Source organism: Camelus dromedarius, chromosome 15 (assembly GCF_036321535.1).
Source record: "Camelus dromedarius isolate mCamDro1 chromosome 15, mCamDro1.pat, whole genome shotgun sequence".
Classification (NCBI taxonomy): domain Eukaryota; kingdom Metazoa; phylum Chordata; class Mammalia; order Artiodactyla; family Camelidae; genus Camelus; species Camelus dromedarius.
Window position 1 is genome coordinate 42,540,292 of NC_087450.1, and position 13,447 is coordinate 42,553,738.

Below are 13,447 nucleotides of genomic sequence, written 5' to 3' on the forward strand. Positions count from 1 at the left end.
CTGGAAGTCCTCACCATTCTGTTCACTGGAGTTTCTCCGAGGAGCCTGGCATATAAAGAGGCAAGGGATACAATATGGGGTCTTTGTTCCTAGGATTAAAGTAGATGGCATTAGGGAGAGGGTATAGCTCAGTGACTTGAGTGTGTGCTTAGCATGCACAAGGTCTTGGGTTCAATGCCCAGTACTTCCACTAAAAAGAAAAAAAAAATGCATGGCATTCAATCAATACTTTTGTAACATAACGGAAACATTTTGCTCACAATAAAACTTCATGCAGGAACCCAATACGTATAAAAACGGTGAAAAGAGAAAGGCTTGGCTGACTCTGGAGGAGGCAGAGGAAATAACCCTAATCCTGGGCTTAATTCCACCCTTCCCCCACCCTCACCGGGCTCAAAGGTCCCCAGGCTCCCGAGAGCAGAAAGGAAAATTAAGATGTCTCTTTCACCAAGATAAGTACGTCCCCTTAATTCTTCCTAAGACAGATGCAAATTAAAACTGCACTGAAATACTGTTTTTGCTCCATCAGATTTTAAAGACCCAAAAGTATGGGAACGCTCTATCTGGGCCAAGGTGAGGAAAACCAGCACTCTTATGCACTGTAGGTAAGGCTGTGAATTGATGTAGAGGGCTGTTTGGCACTACCTCGAATACCAATACACGTATCCTGAGACCCGGATAGTCCATGAGCAGTAATTTCTGCTGCAGCTGATCTCTGCACAGAAGGGAAATGACCTTACCACATTGTTCGTAAACAACGTAAAAGGCAGGAAACAAGTACATGGCCGTCAACGGGGAGTGACTAGAGAAACGGCAGCCCATACAGTCGGGCCCACTGTAGCCACTAAAATAGGAAAAGATCAGGAAAAGATCTCCAAAACATATACTGCTAGGTGGAAAGAGCAAGGCGATAGGACAGTGTGTGAAGTGCGCCACCATCTGTGTAAAGATAAGTGGGGAAAGAATAGAGGTATTTTGTTGCAATTGCATAAAATATTTCTGAAAGAATAACAAGAACCTTGTATTGCTGACTTCCTATAGTGAGAACTGGGTGGTGGAGGAAGAGGAACGGGACAGAAACTTTTTATTAAGTAGCCTTTTGAATTTCAAACCATATGATAGTATATCTTATTCAAAACTTAAATTTAAAAATACATGCAAGAACAAAGAACACACAGAAAACTGTCTCATGAGAGAAAACGAAGACTTGTGTTAGTCTCTTGCTTTAACTAGGCATAGAGTGATTTGTACTCTCAAAGAATCCAAAGTCAAGAGACAAATTCTATTTTTAAAGATTTCCTAGCATTGCTCAATCAAGTAAGCTTCTAGACTTTAAACACAAAAGGCTGTCAGATTTCTGACTCCTGCTTAGAGTGTAATAGCATTGCTCTCACCCTTACCAAAAAAAAGGCTGAATAATTTACAAAATGACACTTTTTCTTGAGCTCATCAAAGAACGGAAATGGAAGGAAATAAACTAAGCTGAAATTTAAGGAAAAACAGGCACCTCCAGGAAGAGCTGGGACACAGGTCCTTGCTTACCTGTTATAGATAGATGTTGGACGCCATACAATCTGGCAAGAAGAATCCAACCGAACCTTGCAATGAATCGCTAAAGGCCACATGTGGGACCTGCATGAACGCACAGACCGCATGGGGGCTGCAGGCTTCAGGGAAACGCACGCCCACTCGCAGACTCTTCTCCGTGGAACACACTGAATGCTCACGAGAAAGGTGAGGGGAGGGCGAGAGACCGAGAAGACCTCTCTCTCGGTTCAGGTCTTGGGGAGGGGAGCAATGCTACCAGAAAAGCATGAAGTCCCACACAAATTCTTCTCTTTATATCCCTAATGAGAATATATATCTATATCTATATCTATATCTATATCTATATCTATATCTATATCTATATCTATATCTATATCTATATCTCCACTGGGAAAAGGGCAGCAAACCATGCTGTCCGTAGGGCACAGGTGACAATCTGGCAGCTGAGAGAAGGAAAGAGTTAAAGCCTCTACCCCGGGGTGTGGGGGGCAAAACTACAGACAGACCAGTAAGTACCCTACAGATGAGGAGGGCACGGAATCCCTGAAACATCCCCGTACCAAGACAGCACCTGCCTAAGACTGAAACAGAAGCAGAGCAGCAGAGGCCGCCCCTCCCGACCCCCACCCCACCCAACCCCAGGCTAATTAGTGTCGAGGAACCGCTAACAGCAGTCCGTTGCAGGGATGGCCTGAAGAGAAGTTTCCCCAAAGGGACAGGCACAGAGGGCAGCTCTAAAGTCAGGGCTTGCTGTAATGTCAGTTCACCCCAAGTTGATCTGTGCGTTTTGTGCAATTCCAATAAAACTCCCTGCAAAATTGTTAGTAGAAATTGACAGACTAATGCTATCATGTATGTGGAAAGGCAGAGGAACTTGAAAAGCTACACCAATTTCGAAAAAGAAGAGCAAAGTTGCATTATCTGATTTCAAGACTTGATTTTCTATAAAGCCACGATCATGAGGTCAGTGTGGTTTTGGAGGAAAATATATATTAAAAATATTAGTATTACCGTTTAATAATGTATGTGAATAAATATATTTATATATGTATACTTTTGGATAAAAATATATTTTAATGTAATATAAAAATATATTTTATATGTATAACATATATATATCTCATTGGTACAGAATAAAGAATCCAGAAGTAGATCCACATGTTTAGCCAACTGATTTTTCACAAAAGTCCAAAGGAATTCAATGGAGAAAGAATGTTCTTTTTCATAAATGATGCTGAAACAATTGAATTGCCATATGCAAAAAAAAAAAAATCAAACAGCAAACCTTGAGCCATAATTCTCACACTATAGAAAAATTTCCTCAAAGTGGATCTAAAGGTACCTAAGTGTAATACCTAAAATTATAAAGCTTCTAGAAGAAACAAAGAAAATCTCCATGACTCCAGCTGCCTGTAGCTCACACCCTGGATCTGTGCATGATGCAGCCACAGGGGCCCCAGGTCCTGTCTCCCGAGGTCCCTGATTTACTGCGTGGAGACCTTTGCAGGTTATTGGTTATTTTCGTGTAAATGCAGAACCGAAGGTGTTCATCCTTGTAGCAGCTCCTTCTGTTGTGTTTCTCAGGCTTGCGCAGCCAGCCTGAACCTTGCTTCGGATTTCTCACCCCCATGCTCAGCCTTGGGTCAGCTGTAAGCCTGACACGTCTGCTCGGAAACGTCACCGAAGCCAGAGAGCAGCTGCTCATTCCAGCCCCCCACCCTGGCAGGTACGGCTCACCTGATTTTCTTCCTGATTAGCGCGCGTTCAGTGAACTTGGAAGGGGGAAAGAAAAAGACCAAACCCACAATTTCTTCACTGGGGGTTTAGTCATTTATTCAACTTTTCTCTATTCTCTCTGTCTGCTTTTCTGTCCATTTATCTACCACGTTAACTAGGCCTGAGTCAACCACAGAATCTCAGAGTGGAAGCTGTTGAACCACGGGTCTGTGTATCTGCGTGTGTATGTGCATGGGTGTGTATATACAGAAGTGTGTGAGAGGCAGAAGCAGAGGCAGGAAGAAATGAATAGGAATGAGAAACTGAAAAACTTTTTTTCTTGGAGGGAAAGAGCCAGAAATTACATCCGTTGAAAAATATCCTGCCTCTCTCACAGATAAATATAGCGACATGGGTAGATGTGTCACCAAATGAAACTTGCAAAACAAATCCAGGAAGAATCACGTGAAGAGGCTGCCACTGCTGGCTCTCCCCTGTTGCTCCACTGGCCCCCCGTGCCCTCCACCCCATGTCCCCCACCCCGCCGACCCCATGCTCCTGACCACAGGCAGGAGGAAGAGCAAGGAGGGAGGTCTGCGCCCAGCCTCCCCTTGCATCACTGTGAAGGGGAGGAGTAGCCAGAGAAACGGTGCTCCTTAAAGGGCTGCTGGCCAGAGGGGCCAGGTCGCCAGATGTTCCTGTATTGGGAGCACACGTCTCTCTGTTACAGGGGAGTGAAAGCTCAGAACAGGAGGGCAGCCCCACAGGCTAGAGCAGGTAGTTGAAACTAAGAAACCATGACTCAGACTCAAGGATGTCATTAAAATTATTTGGCCACCAGTACAACAGAGGCACCTACCAGCCAGAATGGACTCCAGTCCTTGAGAAAGGGGAGGTATGGTCACCACGCCCTGCATACTAGCTGAGACTCCCCTTAGACCCACATGCAGTCAGTCCTTCCAGCAGCCCTATGAGGTAGGGATTGGCATCCAATTTTTCAGATGAGGAGACTAAGGACAGGAGTGATTTGGAGATCCATCTGAGGTCCCGTGGTTGGTCCTGGCAGAGCTGCACTGTCTACCCAGAGTGTCAGCGGAGGCCACCTGCCTCTACATGGGGGAGAGTAGACACTCCACTGGCTTCCCATGCCAGCCCTGCCCGCCCGCAGAAGCCTCAGCCAGCTGTGGTCCCTGCAGGAGCAGCACCTGGGTCCTAAGCCCTGTGAAAACAGAGGGTTGTCCGATCGTTGTGGGTCTTCTAGGAGGAACGATGGGGCGATTTTGCAGTTGTGAGGTTCTTGGTAACTAGCAGTCCCCTCACCTCCTGACTCAGCCTGGAGCCCCCCTCCAGTGCCTCAAGCATCTGTCCCTCCAACCCCGCTGGAGGCCAGGGACACTTCTCTTACTTGGCCAAGCAATAGCACCTTCAGCTCATGGGCTCTGAGCTCCGATGGGAAGTTTCTTAACATCTTTTGGATGATGTTCAAACCGACTGGGATTCCAATCCCACCTTGGCCACTCCCCAGCTCTGCAGCCTTGGGAACAGTAATGCCTTTATATTAGTTTCTTATTGCTGCTGAAACAAATGACCACAAATGTAGTGCCTTAAACAACACAACTTTATCATTTTACAGTTCTGGAGGAAAGGTGCCAGAATCAGTCTCACTGGGTTAAAGTCAAGGTGTCTGCAGGGCTGCGCTCCTTCTGGCTCCAGGGGAACATCCATTTCCTTGCCTCTTCCAGTTTCTGGAGGCTTCTTGCATTCCTTGGCTCGTGGCCCTGCATCACTTGGACCACTGCTTCCATCACTGCATCTCTCTCCAATTCCGGCCCTCCTGTCTCCCTCTTATAAAGATCCTTGTGATTACCTGAGGTCTCTCTGATAATCCAGGATAATCTCCACCCCCACCCCCTAGTGCTTAATCACATATGCAAAGCCCCTTTGCCATGTGTGGGAACGTATTCACAGGTTTTGTGGATCAGGGCATGATCATCTCAAGGGAGGGGAGGAGCATTACTCAGCCTGCCACACCTCACTTTCCTCATTTGTAAAAAGAGGGTGGTCATCGGTATCTCACAGGTCTGCTGGGAGGACCAATTACATTACAAAGTGGCTAGCCCAGTGCCTGGCACAAAGTTTAAAACGAGGTCCTGAAAAGGAGATCTCTGCCCTCCTCCCTCCTGGAAACTCTGGTGCCTGTTCCCAGGCCTGGCTCTCAGTGGAGGCTTCAGGAATCCCTGTTGAAATAAGACATGGCGGTGATGGATGGCTCTAACCTCCCAAACGCTGAGGCAGGGCTGTTTGCAAATTTAAAGGCTTCTAGGCAGCAGAGGGAAGAGTTTGAGCAGAAACATGGAACGGTATGTTCAGGGACATCAATTCCAAGTGGTTTCTGTTGGGAAAGCTGAACAGAGAATCATTCCATCTGCATTCCCCATGTCAGAACTGCTCTCCCAGGTTGGCTTGGCTGAGACCCATTCCAGCTCTGAGCACCTCTCCCTGGAGGCAGCGGTGGGGCCTTCTGCGAGGGGGCAGGGCAGACAGAGCACCACATCCTTGCTCACTACCCAGGCATGGGGCGGGGGGGGGGTGATAGCTGCAGGTGACAGGGGCTGGAGCAGCAGGTGGCTAGTCTAGGAGCACAGATGTGAAGGCCCCATATTCTGGAAGGAATTCAGAGCACTGAGGATGTTGTGTTCTTCATGGGGGAGGCAGAGGACAGGGAGGGGGCCAGCACCCCAGGAAGCCCCCCTGATTCTCCCTGTACCAGAAGGCTCTCAGCCAGCATAGTCTAAACCCATTTTTATCCAATACTCTTTCTTTGTTTGTTTTTGGTTTTTATTTTTTTAATTTTGTTTTTTATTGAAGTGTAATTGATTTACAATGTTAGTTTCAGGTTTACAGCAAAGCGATTCAGTTATACATATACATACTTTTTTATTTTAGATTCTTTTCCATCATATGTTATTATAAGAAATGGAATATAATTCCCTTTGTTGTACAGTAGGACCTTGTTGTTTATCTGTCTTAAATATGTTAATGTGTATTGAATCCAATACTCTTATCAGTAAAACATCTTTTAGCATGCCCTCCAATAAATGCATATTTATTTCTAAATTATATGGCATAAATTACTGCCCAAATATATTATGCACATTAAAACTTTCAAAAAATGTAAACTCAGCAAACTAAAAAGCTAAAAATAAATGCCAAGAGGAGCCCGCCACGTTGATCTCGCACTGGATCGGTGGGCGTGCCCACTTAGGACATCGCGTGAACCGCACTTGCACCTTGGTGCTCTTCTGTCTCCGTGACTCTTGCCTGTTCGTGTGTTCATTTCAGTGAGCCCCTCTTCTGCCAGGCAGGCTTGCTATCCTGTGTCTCTGGCTTATAAAGTTACCAAGGACTAAGAGCACTGATGCTTTTGGATGGTGCAAAGTGCACGGTGCAGAGCCGGTGCCTAATTAAGTTGTCTATTAAGTATTTTCTGAAGATGTACTTTGAGCCCAGCTTTGTGGCAGGCACTAGGGGCTCAAAGAGCAAGTCATAGTCCTTCCTGGGAGCTCTGCGGCGCAGTGGAGTTTGAACTGTTCTTGGGGGTGACTAGGCCATGTGAGGCCATGTGCAAAGGCCCAAGGCCTGTAGGAGCCTGGGAGTTTGGGTGTGGTCACTGGGTGGTTCTGGCTGGAACTCAGGAGGGAATGGAAGGAAATAGTGAGGAGAAGATGGGCACTAGGCAGGAGGCAGACCTCGAAGGTTCTAGGTGGGGAGAGTGTGCGGGCAGTCCTGCCTATGTGGCTCTCCCACCCTCGGGCCCACTCAGAGTACCCTTTTCTCCAGGGACCAGAGGGCTCTGGAGGAGGCACCCAAAACTGCATAGGAACAGAGAGGCCCTCTCAGCCCTGCCCCATCTCCAGCACCAAGAAGCAATGGGCCCAGGCCAAAACCAGAGGGGCTGGAGATCAGGGTTTTAGTCACAGACTGGCCCACCAGTCCCGCAAAGCTAACTGCCCTGTGAAGCCACCCTGGGGCTTCATGTGGCTTGAGCATGGGGCACCTCTGACCGCCGTCGCAGCTCTGCATGGGGGGCCTGCTTCAGGGCCAGTGCCTCCACTCACCCTCCAGTGAGTCCGTGGCTCCCTGAGGTGGGGGCCCGGGGCTCTTCCAGCTGAAGGCGGGGTTCCCTGGACAATCTTCCAGAGCAGGGAGAGCTCCAGGCTGAGCTGGGCATGTCCGATTTGGGCGAAGGAGCTTTAACCCTTTCACTGGAAAGTATTTCATAGGCCAGAGGAAGAAAGCTGTGAGGACACTGAACCCCTGAAGCTGAGACTGGGGGCTGCCCACAGGGAAAAGAGCCATAAAGAAGGAGTCAAGGGCCCCCACACCACCCTCCCCGGTGCAGCCCAGGGCCTTGGGCCTGGAGAACTTGTGTGCTCTGCCCTCTGCCTGGGGCCCCAGGCCTGAGGTTTCAGGCCTCACTGTGGGAGGGTGTGCACAGACACCGGACGTGGGGCATCAGATTTGGCCTCGCCCCAGAGGCTGGGGAGAGTTGAGAGAAAAGTTGCTTGTTGTTTGCTTGCAGATCAGTAAGAACATAAGGAGGTTGTAGGAGCCGGGAGAGGGCCGGAGCGAAGGGCCGAAGCGAAGGGCCGAAGCGAAGGCCCGGAGGCGCCTGCCAGGCTGGGTCAGGATGAGCAGTTTGTTCTGTGTCTTCAAGGAAGTAGCAGAGGGCGGATTTGCAGTCATTTGCAAGTGGCCCACAGTGGAGGGCTGGAGGGGACATCTTATGGAAGAGTTTGAAGCAAAGGCCAGTATGGTCCGTGCAAGCTTGGGAAACAGGCTGGAGAGGCCCGTGCTAGTCCACTTCAGGACACACCAATCCATAGAGCCCCAGTGCAGGGTCACCCTTGGGAGGGGGCCGTTTCCATGGACCACCTCTGGGGTTGCCAGGGCAGCGGTGGGGAGCATCTCCGACACCAAGGTGGGAAGACTCCTCACTGCAGCTCGGCAGTGGCAGGCGAAGCAGAGAGAGCCTGCAGGCAGGAGATCTGTGGTCCCCTTGTTTACAGACTGGGTGGCAGGAGCTATGACACAGCCCAGAGGGTTCACTGAGCCCTCAAGGGTGAGAACCACCTGCGGCTCAGACTGGGTCAGGCTGGAGGAGAGGGGATGAGAGCTGCCAGTGTTGGCTCTGCCCCTGACCCCCTGAGACCCGGCTTTGGGCTCCTTATCTGGTGACAAGGAGGGTGGGTGGCACACCCTCCGTGGTTCCTTCCACTTGGACATTCTTGGTGCTGTCTGGGCTCATCCAGGCCCCGTCCTGGCTTTTCCATCTTCCTGCCGGAGCTGGGAGACCGCCAAACAGTGGGCCCCCCGAGAGGTGACTGGGCACCGCTGTGGGATTTCTGACAAGTTGCAAACAAATAGCAGTTCCTCCCTGAGAAGCAGGGGAGGCATGTTGCTCCCTGTTCCCCCGCCCCACCCCACCGCAGGCGCAGGGGAAAGTGACCCCTGTGGCATTCTGTGAATGAGTCTGAAAACAAACCACTGGAGGGAGAGGAAAGAATTCTCTCATCCCAAAATAGCTCTCTGAAGGCTGCCTAATCGCATGCCTTTGCAGCAGAAACATTCTGTTATTTTGACAGAGCAGAGCAGGCCACCTGACGACCCTTCTGGAGTCTCCCTCTTGGGGAGTGAGCTTGCAGTGTGCGCAGGAGGGCAGGCTGGGTTGGGAGTGAGTGTTCCGGTCTTGGGCCGATGGATAACGTCGTGTGGACCCAGAATGGAAGGCTACAGGCCTCCTTTTGCAGCTTTCCTTGGTGGAGGGGAGGGATGGTTAAAGAAGCACCTAGTTACAGTCCAGTGAGAAAAGATGTGCAGAAACACTCCCCCTCACTGATCACCAGGACCTAGAGCAGAGAATGAGCACCAATTGCGCCAGCTGCTCCCATGAGGAAGAACGTACGAACACCGAGCATTAGGGATAAGCGCTCGACGGCTGGTGTGCACTGTCCTGATGGATTTCCATCATGTGCTGTGGGGACAGAATTCAAGGGGTCTGGGAACTAGGATGGGAAAAAAATTTTCCATCTTTATTTTCACTAACCTTCAGCCAAAATTTAGCATCTCCTGCTACTTGGAATGTAGGCAACAGACCTCAGATGTTTTAGCAGCGTCGGTGATTTGTCACCAATAGAAATCACAGATACTCTTCCTATCGCAGTTGCCCTGGTGGCGGATATCTTAAATTACTGTCGAAGCTCCTCATGGCTTGGGAATGAGGGTGGCTGTTAGACTTGTCACTAGATCTTGTTGAATGTGTTAACAAAGAGGCAGACACCATACTTTATTGCAAATTGGAGGTTTTCAGAAATATTTTGATAACTGTATTTCAATGCAATTGGTTTCCTTTGTAATCTTATGTATTTTCTCTAATGCATTTGAAAACATTGCTCAGAGGCTTCATCAGATTGCTCAACAGAGAAGTTCAGGATCTGCTTTCCCTGCAGAACCCAGCATCATCCTTTCACCCCAGCAGCCAGTGTGGTGGGTGTGGGGCTGGGAGGACCCTGTAACATTTGTGGGTGAAGATCCTTTTGTTCAAACACAAAGTTTATCAGGAACCTGCTCTGGCTGGATTTGGGAGTGGGAGTTTCTTGCAGCTGCCTCACTACTCCATCCACCCCTGCCCATCAGATGCCCTCCTTCCCTTCCCCTCTCCCAGGAAGTCTCCATGGAGTGCCAGGGTTTCCACTGAGCGCATCTGCAAATCATCAACTCAATGTAACCCCTCTCTGGGGACCAGAGGAACAGCGCTACGGTCTCACCTTGTTGGCAGCATAACTTCTCATACTGCCCTGCCCATGGGAAGTCCTGACTGTGGGCGGGTCTTGGGGGTAGTGGGGAGGGGGTGTCACTTACAAATACTGGAGAAGGCCTCCCATGTATGTGAAAAGGAGGGAAGCGAGCAGGGATCTTAGCCCAGGGTGCTGTTCACCATGAGTTCTGGGTTCAAATACTCGTTCTACCACCTGCTAGCCTCAGTCATCTGTTAATTGGTGAGGATAATAGCCCCCACCTTAAAAGGCTGGTTGGGAGATTAAAGGAAATGATGCACGTGAGGAGCATAGCTGGCTCAGGAAATTCTGCTGCTCCCCTTTCTCTGAGGAAGAGATTTGTACCTGCCACAGCCTCCTCCCACCACGCCCCCCACCCCACTCATCCGCTGCCTCCAGGTGCCTCCCTGATAGAGGTGACCTGGGAGCTTGTTTTCACCGTCCAGGCCTGAAGCACTTAGTCATTCCCATCTTTGCAAACATGTCATGTGGCGCTTGCGGGGTGTTTTGGTAGCAGTAGCAGCAGCTGACCCAGACGGCACACACTGTAGCTATAATCTAATCATCTAATAATTAGCTTGACATACAGAAAGGGGCCTCAAGGGCCTTGGGGTGACACTGCCTTTTTCAAAGGCAAGGATACTGTGATTTTGCACTTGTGCTGGGCAAGATGTGAGCAAAAAGGAAGACTGATCCAAGGTTTTGCGTGCCCTCCACAGCCCTGAGCAGAGGCAGGTGCCTGGGGAGCTAACGGAACATGATCTTCAGGGCCCCTCAATTGCATAGTCCAGGTTTTCTTTGAATTTTTCGTGAGTAGTATATGTTTCCTTTTTTTTCCTAAAGACACTGCAAAATTGTATAAACGCCAGGCTCCACAAAACATAATCCACCCTTGGGTTTAAACCAAAGTTGTCTCTTGGGTCTCCCCTGCCTGGAAACCAACCCCATGTAGTGTTGCTGCTGAGGACCAGCAGGCAGATTTGGGGGTGCAGGTCATAGAGAGGGCTGCACCATGAGCCAAAGAATTTGGCAATTTGTTGGAGCCCAAAGGAACCCGGGACTTGGGTCCTCAGGGAGCCAGAGATCCCTGCTCGCCACCTACTGGCCGGGAGCCTTGAGTGCAGCCTAGCAGCCTCCAAGCCTCGGAATCCTCCACTGTGAAATGCAACTGAGAAGCCTGCCCTGCCCACAGCTTGAGATTGATATAAAGAGCAAATAGATCACCTGTCCATGTGCTGAGATGGTGGTGTCAGTGGTGATTGCAAAAACACGCAAAACATTGATTCAGGGATGAAAAGGGCTGGAGATAAACTCCCTACCTCAGCCCCTGGTGGGTGAGTCATGGAACAAGGTACCTAGCTTGTGTGTACCTTATTCGACCAAGAAATAAAATGGGCGATGCCAAATACTCCCCTCACCATCATTAGCAGGAGCGCAGGGGCTGGGAGGAGAAAGCAGCCGTTGGCTCCAATGTCTGCAGTATTATTCTCCAGTTTCCCCTGAGGAGCCGCTGGAACAGATGACCAGGGAAAAGCATGCGGTTTCAGGCAGGACACAGATGAGAGAGGTGAGACCGAAAGGCACAGCTCCCACAGCAACAAGGCCAGGCTCTATCATTACTCTGTTTACCGTCCTGCATCCCAGCTGGGCTCTGACGCCTTCCTTTCTTTTCCCCACATCTAGTTGGTTGTTAAGTCTAAAATCCCCTACCCTCAGTGTCTGCTGCTGAGCCCTCTCCTCTCTATCCCTGCAGGCCATCATCCATTTCTTACATGGACAAGAGCAACTGACATCCCTGCAGGGCTCCAGACAGACAGGCAACAGGTGTGCCAAGAGTTCTGTCTCAGCCCGCAGGGTGGCCAGACCAGGCTTGTGGAGGCTGGAGCCTCTGGACCAGCATCTTGCAGCCTAAGGACACCTCATCTGCTAATCTCAGCAGGCAGCTCCAACGTCGTCATTTTTCATGTTGCTTCCATGTGAGAAATGTGGGGAGGACCAATCTCCCAAGCATCCTCTTCTGCCCATTCAGACCCATCCTAGGCACTGTGGCCAGATTAATCTCCGTGGAGTCCAACTAGGACAGTGCAGCTTGCCTTCAGAGCGGCCATCAGGATTCTGCACCATGTGAAAGTTACTGACAGCTACAAGGGCAGGCAAGAAGACCCACCCCCAGGGTCTTCCTACAGCAAGAGTCCCATGGATTGAGAGGATGTGCAGAGAAAAGCAGCCTCTGAAAACATCTGGGAAGCTCACCCCCCAACCTGCTCCTTCAGCTGGGATTGTGGTTCTCAAACCCTGCAGCGTACAAGGATCACCCACAGCAGTTGGGAGAAATGCAGGTTCCAGGACCTCCTCCTGCCCCACCCAAATGTTTCACCAGTGTGTTTGCAACAAGACCCAGCAGCCTGTGTTTTCAGGGAACACACTGTGGACACAGACCTTACTTTGAGAAACAGTGCCCTGAGGATCTCCGCTAACTGGCCGATTTCCCCCAATCACCTCAGAAGATGAAACAATGGCATGTGGGCAGGAATTTGCAGTAAAAAGCAGTGTTTCAGCCTAAAATCTCAAATCAAACACACTTCTTTGAAAAAACATACATATATAAGAATAAGGGATCCTTAAAATATGGAAAATGCTTGAAAGGAAGACCATCTGGGCAAACCAAAGTTACTCATCCCCAGGAACATTCTCCCAGAAAGGCACACTGCAGGGAGCATACATAACGTAACCCTAAAGAAAAGCTTGAAACTCTGGAAAGAAATTATTTATAATCTATAACCAAGGCAGCCTTTTGGGCAGACAAACACAGCAAACTGGTCTCTGAAATGTGACAAGATGGAGGTTACCATGAAGGCAGGGAATATGTATGTGGCCAGAGCGGAAGTGTGCAAGTTCCTGCAGGAGGTTCCCAGCGTGGAGAGAACGTCATTGATGGCTCAGGGACCTGTGTCCTTACTCAGCGAGGTGACACTAATGGAGAAGTGGTCTGGTTCACAGGAGTGCCGTGAACTCATCGGGCAAGTGGCAGGACGTTTGAAATCCGGGCTCACCCATTCACTGTGATTCTGTGGGGGATGGTGGGCTCTCCCAGCTGCAGACACTTGCCATCAGTGTGGGTTGTTGATGCCTCACTCCTCTGCCTCCTTTCACACACCACCTGGACCAGTGCACGAGAGCTGAGAACCCCACCCGGAGCATGGAGTAGTGAGGAGGGCTCCGGATTGGCTCTGGGTGTTAATACGTGTGGCTCAGGAGAGAAGCGACAGCGACTGCAGGCTTCCTGCAACCAGGACAGAAGCTGAGGCCCTTCCTCTTTGCTGGAGGAAGACCGGGAGGGGGTCTGG

General features: G+C 49.9%; 1 long non-coding RNA gene across 1 annotated transcript; it reads left to right on the forward strand.

Moving 5' to 3' along the window:
• The first annotated feature begins 962 nt into the window (after positions 1-962).
• LOC105095588 (uncharacterized) lies at positions 963-12,665 on the forward strand. The gene is made up of 3 exons (XR_004141492.2): positions 963-1,734; positions 3,133-3,274; positions 11,854-12,665. It is a non-coding gene; the product is annotated as an uncharacterized LOC105095588 (long non-coding RNA).
• Positions 12,666-13,447: the final 782 nt, after the last annotated feature.